Source organism: Varroa destructor, unplaced genomic scaffold (genome assembly GCF_002443255.2).
Source record: "Varroa destructor unplaced genomic scaffold, Vdes_3.0 BEIS01000006.1, whole genome shotgun sequence".
In the NCBI taxonomy this organism is placed as follows: Eukaryota; Metazoa; Arthropoda; class Arachnida; order Mesostigmata; family Varroidae; genus Varroa; species Varroa destructor.
The window spans coordinates 24,812,754-24,826,504 of record NW_019211459.1 but is presented as its reverse complement, the minus strand read 5'-3'; the positions used below and the strand labels follow the sequence as shown (position 1 = coordinate 24,826,504).

The window sequence follows — 13,751 nt, the reverse complement described above, 5'->3', positions numbered from 1 at the left end:
ACAAACAATCATGTCCTTCGTTGCTTAGTAAACTCGGCTAGAAAAACGTTTTATGTCAAAAATGAGTAACGTTAGCCACTTGAAGCTACGAAACATAATGCAGCCCGAAGTATGACTAATCGTCCTATTCACAAGTGGTTGCAGGCCTAAGTAGCGCACCTTTTTCTTTACACAGCTTCTCTCTTCTATGCACACACCTGTTTTATTGTTCACTTTCCCGATAAGACCTATACAAAGATCCCTTAGGCTTAGCCCTTTAGAACATGCGCGGCCTCTAGCGGTCGGCATTGCCGTTAGCGTGAACTTTCCCTCTGTGAACCTTGCTCCCTCAGGGTTACCTACACAAGCTTTCTTTATCCGCGTTCTATTATTGCCACTAACTTCTGTTGATGCAGATTGCATCGCCTCGACGCGTTAACTATACGATTTTCGTTAGGTATGAGCTAGACGTGGGGTACAGCCGAAATGCAGCGGGGCCCTAGAAGGAAAACACGTCAGAGCTTACGGACTCGGTAACCTGGTGGATATCAACGACCGGAACCCGGCAAGCAATCCATCAGTTCCATTGAGTTTGTTCCATCGTTGACGATGAACTGCTTCTAAGGGAAGAAAAAAACGTTGTAGATGTGCGTGGGGTAGGAATTTTGTTTGTCGATGATGGGATGCAAAACAATAGGCGATACTTATTGGAGCCATTTTACCGTTTATGCTGTTAGCCCTGTCTCGTCTAACGTCTTTAGTAAGTAACGAGGGTTGACTGGTGCCGTAGGAGCGGTGGGAATGCTCGAGAAAAGGTAAGCCAACAAACCAGCAGACAAAGCGATATCGTTTGCTCGCTCAGCGTAACGGCCCATGGGCTAAATCGAAATGCACCTTGCTTCAGACCCCGCTACAGCCTGCATCGGCACGTCCACCGGCGCCATAACGTGAGTCGCTGTGAACGTGGGACACATACAGCCGTTGTGCCACCCGGAGTCAACAACGGAATCCCAAAGCGGAATAGGAGAAAACAAAGTAGGCCAGGTTTGGCAAGAAGCACTGAACTATTCTTGTCTAGTCCTTGTAATCGTAACGCGGTAGCGTAGGTTAACAAAATGCTAACAGAGTACGAAACAGCCAGCCATGTTTCTGCTTTATGATTAGCAGGGGTTCTCTCTGCTATTATCACCCGCTTGTGCTAACACAGCCATTGCTGAAGGCGATTTTTGCCGACATGTAGGATTCGTTAGGGGATTACGAGAACACTATACATGATAGACATATAAACCATGTAGAAAAGGCTTCGGGCCAAATCCATAGCGGTCCAGCTGTACCCTGTTCTATTTGTCGACTGCGGACAGGTGACACGATAAAAGGAACTGCAGTAGGCAACTATAAGTTGAAAAAATTAATCTATATTTGTCTAATCAGAGAAAGCGAGCATTACGTTTCGTATTATACTCGTTGCATTTGTATTTCATTCAACACTGATTTAAGACATCTTTCGTCAACATTGTTTTTAACAACCTCTCACAAAATCAGTGATCCAACTTTAGAGAACTGAAGCTTGGCCATGACAAATCGATAATGACGCATGATTCAGAATAAGTTTCCCTAATAATTATTCTTTTATACAAGGTACCTTATAGTTTAAGGGAGTAGAAGATTTTTTCAGATAGGGCTCTGAGATATAATTTTACAACTAATTCTGTTTGTGTATTTGCATTAACCACTCAATGTAATAGATCGTTGTGTGTACGTGGACTGAGAAAATTACCGTTTTGTAAACCCTAAGAAAATGCTCGATCAACGTTATAACTCTCGGTCTTAATTCCACTGTTCTAATTGATCTTAAAGTAGAACTAAACTAATGAGCAAAATGCTAGTTTTTTTTATAAATTTTTTATAAATTTTTATAAATTTTTCACCACAGCCAAAAAATGAAAAAAGCTTTTAAGTAATAATATGTATTTAACCTATTACTATTAGTAATACTTTAAATATATCTGACTAAAATCTGCATTGAACCAAAGAGGTATCTCCTCACTATCGGTCAATATTCAGTATTTAATGTTCAGTAGACGTAATGATTAGCGTGTAATTACGTAATTCCCAGCTGACAACTGTCACATTGTGGCCGGGCAAAAATTGTTGATTAGTAATGAATACGCCTTGAAACCCCATAGCTTTATTAAAGAAGGTTTCTTTTATCCAGCTTGATCACACCTTAAAATAGTACACTGACGGCTAGGATCGCAACGAACTTTTTCGTACGGATCCTGTCTACAACATTATCAAGTGCTTATGTAGTATACGGTCTTCCGTCTCTGGCGCCCATGTTCAGTTTTGTCCTTCATGCTTGCGCCTGCACCGGTGGCATTGTGGCCATACTTCAGCGCTCGAGTGGGCGCCACGTTACTACGCTATACTACGTAGAAGCTTTGCGCGTTTGTACCGCTAAATCCAACCCAGTGGGGCCGACAAGCACACATCTACCTCCTTCTGGCGACTCTTCCTCTCATAGTGTTTGTTCCGTTCAGCTTAACCAACGCCTCTATTTTTTTCGTAGTGGATGTATAACGCCTGTGCCAGGAATTAGCCACAGCAGCGACGGCTGGCCGTAGACGACGCTCGTGACGTCGCACTACCCATAGAAGTCTATCCACCAGCCCCGAAGATTTTCGCCACGAAAACGTCGTGCTATGAATCACCATAGCAGCAAACAATATCCGTACTACACACCCTCTACTTGACTTAGACCGAATAATAACAACGACTATTGAGTTAAGAGTGTGACAAACATGTAAATAACAAAAGACAGACGAACAGAATCGCGTAAATGGGTGAATGGCCGTGAATCGGCATTGGGGGGCAACTGTATGAACAATCAGAAGAAAAGCCAAACGTAACAAGCCCAAAAATCAAACTGACAAAGCTGGGTTAACTGATGATTGTTACTGTTTCCGTTGAAAGAAATTTGCTGCCTTATGTTGTGCGTATGTCCCTACGCAGGACCTACGGCGGTAAATAGAATGTTAGGACGACATAGGTGGTTCAAAATTTTCACATTGTCCTATCAGACTGAATAAGTCCGGTTTAATCATATTGAACTATTAAATAGTTACTGTGCCCGCTTCGCTAAGTAGTACAGAGAAAAAAAAAAAAAAAAAAAAAAAAAGCAAGAAAAAATAAGCTACTTACTTACAAATTAGTAACGATATAGATAGTAACAATATAAATTAAAACGAACTTTATTTTTGTGTGCGGCGTGGATAGAGTGTTGGTACTACTAAGTATTGATCGCTAGTGGGCAATTCGATCTTAAGCTAGCCGTTGGTACCAGTGCCTCTCGGCATACGTAGATATGATAAAGATCCTATGGATTTAGCGCCAGCTCATATAAATATCACCGCACATGTATATACAATGTTTTGATGACAATACATTGTTGTGTTCTGAACAAATTTGATTGTGCTGCCTCGGTCAGTTATTATGGGAGATAAGATAAGCAATCAAACATCCAGCTACTCGGGTCTATTGAACGCTACGTATACCGCTGAAATCTAGCGAAGGTCGACATTGTGGAGCTAGGATATTGTTGTACATTAGTTTTCTATGCAACACGAAATCACACGCGGACTCATTACACCTACGCAAGTATACTTTTAGCAGTGATTAGGGGAGGGACACGTAGGTAATCCAGAAAAACACGCAATCCCAATAAGTTCTTTTACCTATAAATGGATATGTTGTTTAATTTCTAATAAAACAATACAAGAAAATGTATCTCTGTGGACGTTAAAATCGCATTAGCAGTATATCTATACATATGCATGGATCCGCAGGGAACAGGGAACGCTTTGTTCCCAATGTAAGCCTAAATTGCAGAACAACGGCTCCCTCGGTCGAAAACGTTTAATGATTGCAGATAGCCAAGCCTTCAGTCTGCAATCTGTACATTATGCATGCTGCTCTATTCATTTATCGATCACCTTTACATAACATCTACATATCTCAGTGTTTTGGCACAAAGGTCTGAACTCAATGTCCTTACGTAAACTATCTAAAACAAAATGAATCCATAGGCTTCGGCGACTCCTACTATTGTATCATTGTTGTTTAATAATCGACGTTAGCAGGTATTAACCTCCCCTAGATAAACAAATTGTCCTAATACGTTGCATGTCTTGTACGCTTTTTTCCAAAGATAGGCAGTAGGTCGAAATGGATCTGGTGGCCGCTAGCGTAAGGTCCACCTCATTAAAACCTAACTACTGTGCCATGTTTGCTATAGAAATTAAATGAGTGTTACTGTCTGAAGCGTCACAGAGACCTATGGATAATGGCAAGCGTTACGTGAGTGGCGCCAGACGTCAATTTATGTTCAGGCGGCAATCCGTCTGAAAGTCTGCACATCTGACAATCCTGTCGGTGCCAACTCAGCCATCCAGTTAGACAGCCTCCTGTGCAGAACGGTATCGCACCCTGCTGTCTGCGTCCATCGTTGTCATCTACTAGTCGTTGCAGTGGCTCTCCGACTTAGCGACGTTCCGTTCCGTGTGATTGCTTTCAAAACTGTTGGCCAACGTTGTCACCCTACCGTTAAAGGTATACCGCTGTCGGCAGCGGCAGTTAAACATGGCAGGAATGAAGTTGGGTGCATCATGTATCAGTTGTCACTATTGCGTGGCTCCAGCGGAAACCCTCTCTACTCTATCTGGTTGACGTAGAATACGTGGCCTGCAGGTCCATTCAACGGACGAATCATTTACCGACGTATAGCAAAGTCTAAGCTGTGTTGACGATGTGTGCTTCTAATAAAGAGCTTACTTGCAAGCGTGTAAAACACTCCATAACTTTACAATATTCATTTATAGTAGTCTATACAGTAGAGTCAAGGAGCAGTCCGACTTTTCAATTTAACCGGTTTCATATTAGAACGGTTCGAAACTTTCAAAACAAATATTCTAACTGTGCCACTTGTAAAACATATAAGGAAATATAGAGTTATTGGAACGACGCCTCATGAACCTCAGAGCGATCTGTTCGGCTGACGATACACCTATAGAGGTCAAGTAAGGTAGCTATTGTTAGGAGTCTTCGGAGAAAAGTTATATTATTTTTCTAGCACAAAAAATCTCTGCGACGCCACAAAGCGAACGGCATTTCTATGCGACAGTTGCCTCGTATGGCAAACTCTTGTGTCATACGTTTTTGTGCTGTTCGAAGGCAGAGAGCTATTCAGTCCCTGGTTTTACGACTTTTTGAACCTACCGACTACCCGTAGCTGTAATTTCATTTAGACGATATGCGAATTCTGATATTAGTATTATTTTGAGACTTATCGTACCTTGGTTGATCGGAGTTAGAGGAATTTAGGAGCGTTTTTATTGCTCATACTTGCTGAAGCTTTTCTGAAATTCGTCATAGAAAGCTGGTCCCCCCCTGTGCCCTCATAACTCATACGAATGAGCCGTCAGCAACTGTGTAACATATTTTACGTTATTAAAACGACCGGGATTATTCAAAGTAGCATGAGATTAACATGCATCCATGGACACAAATTCTCTGTATTAAGGCGTTTCTTCTAAAAAGTGTCATTAAGGCCAGGCGACGAGGGCATCAAACAGTAGATGAGGAGTTGCTTATAGTCTTTAAATTGGTCCTTTTTGCTTGCTTACGTTTGTTTGGCACCTTCGGATACACTGGATCATAGACATTTAAGAGGAAAAATGTAGCTACTATGGTCAAGCTTAAAGACGCTTAAGTCTCGACACCGTAACTTGGTGTTTCTTGAGTTATTTCAATAGCAGACTGAACTCTCAGATCGTATGTATGGATAAGCCCCTTAATCAAGTATGAAAATTAGTGTTACTACAGTAATAATAGATAATAACAAGCGGACCTTTATGAGCGGGATAAGTGCAATGAATAGACGACGATCACGTTTCGGTACACTGCCTTAACGCCCTAGAGGACCTCTCGTCGGTATCGAATCAGCGAATTGGTCCACTGGTCTCATTAGTTCCATTGCTGACAGAAGTTTGGATGTTGGGGCTTTTTGATATATGTGTAATGTGTGTGTGTTTTTTATTTTGTTCGCACCATTAGCCTTCTGTCTCCCAATCAATCTCTACGTCCGTTGGTGTTAACTTCGCTGTTCCAGCGGCCGCCAATAGCTATCTTGTATCGAGGTTCAGCTGTACGGTGATATTAGGCGGAGGCGGTATTGATGCACGGCGCAGAACTTTCTGTAGTTCATAGTGCGTGAGGGCATCACCCCAGACTTTCGACATCGACCAGACTCCGTCGCGGGCAGTCACAGTTAAAGCAAAACAGCAGAAACATCCACTTCCCGGCCGTTCCTCCGTTTTGTCGTGGCTGTTTGATTGCTCGTCTGTTCACTGTTTCGACAAATAAATGAAATATCTTGTACAACTTGTTTGAATGCATGTATTGGCTGCCGAAATGGCCTAATCTGCCGTCCCACCAACCAGGGCACCTCGTTATCGTCAGCGGCATCAAACTCGACATCACCGCCGCCTATATCGAACATTATCAGCCTAACAACGCGGGGACGCCGGCATATATTGAACCGAATGATAGTTGGCAGTAAGAACGTCTGTTGAGCTCGACGTCTGCCTTTTGTATTACAGTAATACAATGTTTACAGCTCATCGTATACCTGTAGCGCTACTGTTATTGCTGCCGCCATCCATGACTGCGAGGACTCCAGCGTTTAATTTCACCAATGTAACTGCCATATCCTCTGCTGGAGATGATACTAAGGGCGGTGGCATTACCATGTTTTAGCTAACAAGTAACCAGGAGCAAAATGCAACGAAACCGCGGGTCGTTATTACGATGATGTCGAAACGGCCTGGACGATATAGCATTAGGCCACTGGCCCGACATATACCCGTCGTCCTAGTGGCGAAACCTTTTAGCTGGAATCGCCACAGGCACAACTAAGCCTCCAGACGACCCCGCAGGACTATCGATATTGTCAGCTTGCTGTAGCAATGAGTAGATGCTTACATTGTCATGTTTCACGGCGATGGTCTCCAGCCGGTAAACGACAGAACCAAGCGGCGTCCGCAGCATCCGCAACGCACATGTAGTTTGCTGTAAGCGAGATTATGTAACGACACATGTGTACGTTTATGTAAGGACGTATGGGGCGTACCAATCACTCGTCGAAGAGTGAAGTTTTTGTGCAATTTCGAAGGACGTCGGGGACGAGTCGCAAAGGTACAAAAGAAGGACATTAAGTCTTGCTTTCAGGCGAGTGAACTAAAACTTACACTTACGCAGTGTGAGTTACGTGAAAGAAACTTTATTTTGACTAGAACTTGCGCATCGTGGAGAGAGGTCCTTCAGAAAATCTCTATGTAAGGAAGAAAGAGATTTAGCGTGAAAGGAAATCCGAAACTCGAGTTTGCGTTATCTTTGTTAATTTCTGAGCCAGTTTCACACAAAACCGTTTACCTTTTGGTGAAGAATTAAACAAACATTTTTGCTTCTAAGAGCGAAAAAAAAGCTTATAAACGACTTTTCGAAGAAATAAGGAATTGTTCGGAAAAATTAAGGGAAGTCGTAAAATTTGGCTACTAAATTTATATGGACTTAATAAATTATATTGCTTACTAGAGTGATACATGTTTAATGTGGAAACGAATCCGTACTTTTTACGTAGTAGACGAACAGTAACCCCAGTCGAATTGTAGGCGCTGACTGGAAAGTAGCAAGCCGTACCTTGAATAGAATGTCCAGACCCCCAGTTACTTACTGTCAAAGTATAAACATAATACTTTTGATTGGGTTAGACGTTTATGCAACAACACACGTGCAGATATATATATATATTTCAACTTACAACGTTTCATCATCACTAGTACCGACAATTTCATACACATCCATATCATATATAAGCTTCCCCTTTGTTCGATATGGTTGGTGTAAAAAACAAACAAAAATTAACCTCCTAACTATAACAGCCGTTGATTTATAGATATTTATAGGTAAGAATACAGAATAAGCTATACGAATACGTCAAATTTGCGTCTGTTAGCAAACTTGCATACGTTTCCTTTACGTCGTAACATGGCGCCGGTGACCCGCGTCTGCAATCCCTAGCGCTATCCATGGCTTCCGCCGAAGTACGTTCATAAAAAGCGTTACGTTTTTTCATTTCGACCGTTTACTCCAGTACAATTTAAATTAGAGACAAAGCATGTCATATATGAAAGGAGCATTATTATTCAAACCTTATACTTTATAACGATTGATTGATTCGTGATGAAAAGGGCTGATAAAATTTATGAAATAGATTGTGTCTAGCAGCTGATTCGCTTAATGACTGGGTACCAAGTTAAATAGTCATCGCTGCTCTGATGGGGTAGGTAGGTAGGTAGGACGTTGGAGTTGCAAATATGGATTTACAGCTGCGATCTATAGCTGACGCTCATTTGAATTTTCCAAATTATTTAAAAGTTTGTATATTTAAAAACACAGATAACTGAATGAAGGTTATATGGGGGTACTGAAACATATTTAAATACTTGCCTACGTTTCAGAGCTGATTCATGACATACAGTATCATCTATAATAACGAGTATCATCTCATTAATTATATAGTATATATATTCAGGATAAGTGCCAATACACTACCTACTCAAAATATATTCAAAAACTCATTGAACTCGCAGGCATTATTCTTTGTTGCAGGGGTATGGGTGCTCAGGGGTATCCGCCCTCAAAAAAACTGAGCCTGTGGCAGGCCATACGACTGTTTCATCTGTGTCGCTGCCAATCAATACACTGCGAGATGAAAGTGTTATTTCGAATATATTCTACTACAGTTTTTTTACACCACACAACGTTTTTCCTTCTCCTTTTCTATTCTAAGCCTGATGTCTGCTCACATTTCCTATCATACTCAAATATTATTAGCTATGGTTGTGGTCCTCTGGCGTTTAAACGTAACCACTAGTTAGATCTATACGTCAATATAGCTGCAATTAACGCCTTTGTTTCAACTACCGTCACTATTGGGTCGGCAGTTAGGGGCTCAGTCTCGTCGACTGCCTTTGCAAGCCACTTGTTCGACCCAGCTTCTAGCTGGGAGCACACATAGGCGCCTTATTAATTGCTATCCTTTTTTTCGGCTTGCTCCGACAGCCTTCTTTAAACAAACGGAAAGACTGAGCAAAAGTCACCGCGAGTCCTTATCTATTATTAGATCTCTAACCGATCGACATCCTTAGTCTGTTGTGACCCCATGGATAGTCGAAGGTTACTTGTAGCATCGACCCCCGTGTTACTAACCTTTATAGTTTTAACTAATAGTCGCCTCTGTGACTGCATCTACGTCTGCGACTCGACAATCTACGGCGGAGTTAATTTTGCGTTCGGTGTTATTTCAGATGGAACTCCATCGCCAAACCCCCCGAGCCCCGTCGGCAGCTGTAATAGAAACCGCAGCAAAACCTGGTATTTGGACTCAATAGATGCTATAACGAGAACGACGAACAGCGATGATGATCTGCCGCGACGGTAGCGGCGAAAGCCGCTTCCCTCTTGAGCTGCCGATTACCTCGCTTTCGCTGTTTAGTGGTTGATAACGCATAGAGTTGTTGTTATACGAGGCTGACGGATGACGCGCACGTGCGCTCGCATACGAACAGGACTACGCGTAGGCGAGACAAGCCTGGAGGCTCGATTGGTCAAACGGGCAATACTTGAAAGCCACAAGTGAACGCGATAAGGTGCTCTACGTCGAAGCGACCCTGCAGAGCTTTGCCGTCGCTATGGGAGTGACATAACAGAACAGCGATAGATATTGTAAGAATAGAGAAAACCAGTACATCTAGAACGCATATGTGTCTGTGTAGGGTAGTTTACGCCGGTCGTATGGCTGACGGCGATGGCTGCAGGAGCAGGAGACGTTCGATTGTCTCATTTGTCAAACTCACTCTTTCGACTTATCTGGCCAGCTCGGTCGAGGTGGGCTTTCGATGCGTACTTCAACGTGATCTAATAGAGAAAATCATTCGGAGCAAAGCACGTTGCAGAATACTACATTGAGCTAGCAGTTATCAGTACTCATCTGTTAGTAATAGCCGTCCATATTTTTTTGCGAATTCAACAACGGAAATTGATGTTGGCACCCGCTAAAATTCGTCCTCGCAGATCTTACTGTCTGCAGAAAATGTCACCCAGCGAACATACCCGTGGGGGGTAATTATTTATCGCATCGTATTCCCCAAAAAGCGTTCTATACATATATATGTTGTCGGTACTATCGATGTGCGATATGCTGCCTATAGTCTGCTGGAGCGGTGAGCTAAGCATCTAGATTATTTTGGCTCCCCCAGCCATGAGAAAGCGGGTTGCGAAAGGTGCATGTTGTTTGTATTGTAAATGATAGCGAATGGCAACAATACAGACGTTCACGTATTCGCTCACTCCATACTTGGGTAACAGGATCGACTCTGAACATTGGCTTCATGGTATGAGATCACCGTGCAGTAAAAAGCACTATCATGAAATATGGCGGTTGTAAGTTATGTCGAGACGCTTCAATAAGGACAGACGGACGGACGGACGGACAGGAGCGATAGGGCCACGCAGCGACAAATAGTGAAGCTAGCTGAAGTGCTTTTACGACTAAGGACGTAAATTCAGTAGCGCTCGAATTTATTGTTTATAGTAATTGTTATATCAATTTATCTAGCTCATTTGTCGTATTTTCATTTGTTTCTAGTTGTTTAGTTCCTTTAGAGATTTAGGAACAGATGGACTTGGACCGCTGAAGAAAAATAGTTGTCATTAATTGTGGCCTGTTAGTCCGTCGCGTCACCTACAGTCGCATCATGGAATGCACAAATATTGAAAGAAATGCAACAAAATATTTCCACGTATTCCCTGAATTTACTCGAGACAACTTTTGCGACGTCATGGGTAAACTAGCTTTCGCCAGAATTCACCTTTATTATTATTGCTATCATTATTATAGATCAAACATTTTTTCTCGATCTGTTCGCATTCGGCCAATGATCGACTACCGCTTTTGCCGAGCAGACTATTACCTATTCTTTACGACTCTCTACGAGAGTTGTTTAATTCAGACTCGTTCTGTTATAGTTATGCCGGTATAGACGGTCATACTAGTTTACATTACGAGCACCGATTTATTAACAAAATATCTAATAGACTTCTATCGGTAAAAGGCAATTTTTTACGTAGATTCAGACTGAGACCGCCAACTGATACGCACTCAGCTCGGTTTGACCGAGCACCGATTCGAGATAAAGTTCCACCTTGGATCTTGTTATATTATGGTAAGAAATGATATTATTCACAGTAGGCACCGTTTGACTTACGGAAGGTAGTTTGCTTTTCGCTTGATTTTTGCGGCCCTCTAGGGCCTCGTATTTACATTTAAAGGTAAAAATGATAATTACGTTTTGCATTCGCCGACAAAGTCATTGTTTATCAAGTCGACTGTTTACTTATCAGGCAAGTCTAAACGCTTACAGCCTATCCAAAAGTCTACTTACGTTTAAAAGGTGTCCGTAATGTAAAAATACTTAGTTCCAATCCAATCTAGTCATTTCAATAAGGAAAAACTTTTAATATCACCGTTCCTATCGTTAGATACATTTAACAGTTAAGAGGCATTTGGACAAATAAATCGGTACGGACAATTTATATTAAGCCATACTTCTGTCATATCAGTTGAGAATATACCGATAGCCAACTAAGAGCTTGTGGAGCCGTATGTTTACCCACCAAGGAGGTTTTTGAAGACATAGAAAATAATGCTTGACGGATGAATGATGTATATCCTTCATCATGCCAGTTATAAGGAGATGGTTCACTTGAACAATTATGCTTAGTGCTATTTATAGGAGTCGATACGTACGATGGTCACTGAGAAATGGCGACCTCGCTTTACCCTTGCAATAATATTGCTCATTTTCATTGTTAGTATTTGGCCATAGATTTCCTTTCACACTGTGTTTTCTCAATGTATGCGACTCCAATATTATATATGTGTATATACACATATATACCAATTCTTCCTGTTGACAAAGTGTTTACATTATCACTTGCTAAGAAACATTACGGTGCGTAAACATTCTTTATTTTGAATACTGCTATTATTAGGACGTGAATGGAAAGTGCTGAAACTTTCCATTTAGAAGGTTTCCATTTCTTTAAACTTTTTTTTTTTTTTTTTTTTTTATATAAAAAAACTGATAAGATATAGAAAAACTAAGGCAGATTATAGAATTGATTGGCTTCTGTACAAATTCTGTTTCTGACAAAATTGAATCAATGGTCTAACTACGTAACAGCTTATCAAACTCGCCAAATTAAACTCATATTATATGCAGCTGACTATTAATAATACATATTGTTCTCAATTGTTAAGATTATCCTCTCGCGACTGGCGTGGTAATCAAGCTAGCAGACCTTAGTATTTTGAATAGAACTTTTACGGATTAGAGACGTACAAGCAAAGTTCTAAGTACAAACGTCACTTTAATTGTATGCCAAATAGATCAGCCTGGTGGCTCTGTTCCAAACTGAAACTTATCGTTCACAGCGGCAAATCAAGCTGTTCAATTTATCGCGTGACCCCTTTTTTCTAGCTACAACATGCGCTAATGTGAATCGTATTGAACATTTCGTATAATTCGGTTATGTGAAACGTACTCGCATAAAATCAAGTAGATTTTTCCTATCAGCTACTTTGGTCAGTCGCTAGTCAACTCAGCTCGTACACAGATGACGCTCTAGATAAATGCACTTTTCAAGATAATATTTAGTAACACAGGCTGCGAGTATGGCATCTATACCGAGTGAATTATTTCCATATTTTTTATGGACCTAATAGAAAAAAAAAATAACACGAGCTAATTCTTGTTTAACAATAAAGAAATATTTAAACCTAAAAAACGGATTCATAAACTAGATCCTCCTGTGTCTCCGCGTGTCCGCAACCCGCTTTTTAGTAAGCTAGCTTAAATTAGTAAGATTATCACAAGGATTCTTTTAAGCAGAATACACTATTTTGTATGTAGTTTTACTTGAATGATACAATCGTATTAGATATTAAAAACAAGGCTAAATGAAGTAGATATAACTGTGTTATGGACGTATGGCTCTAATTCGAAAACCCCTTTCGTGTGAAATCCCAAATGCAAAGGTTTATTCAAAGTTCTTTCACAAGTAAGTACTCCGTACCATCTCAAAGTAAACACGCTCCTTTGGAAATTCTAGAAGCTGTACACGACTCCTGAAAATTAAGAGAATATTTTTGATCAAATTCATCTCAGTGGTACGATAGTGTCATCGTAGTTAGTCCTCAAGTACCAGTATCAGGTACAGATATCTTGTTGCAATTGTAAACTGTACAGCTAGTTTTCTGATATTCCACATTTGTGTCGTTCTTGTTTAACTTACGCAACACCTGCGCCAGAAATTTTGCACCAATTAAAAATATAGGTTCCCGGTGTTTTTTTTCAGTTTTTTAAGATTTATCTTTTTTTTTATTTATTTATTTATTTTTTTTTAAAGATAATTAGACAGACGTAGGTAGAAGACAGGTTTTTTTTACATATAACCTTTTTATTCTCACTCACATGTATTGTTCAATATATGTCGACGGCGGAACCTAAACCATTTTTTGACTACAGGGGATCTAGTTTTTTTTTCAAGTATAATATCTACCATTTCCTAAGTACTTTCTATTGTAAAGAAAA

General features: G+C 40.8%; 1 long non-coding RNA gene across 1 annotated transcript; it reads left to right on the top strand.

Annotated features, from left to right (window-relative positions):
- Positions 1–4,235: 4,235 nt before the first annotated feature.
- On the top strand, positions 4,236–7,625 carry LOC147755017 (uncharacterized). The gene is made up of 2 exons (XR_015330226.1): positions 4,236–5,059; positions 6,091–7,625. It is a non-coding gene; the product is annotated as an uncharacterized LOC147755017 (long non-coding RNA).
- Positions 7,626–13,751: the final 6,126 nt, after the last annotated feature.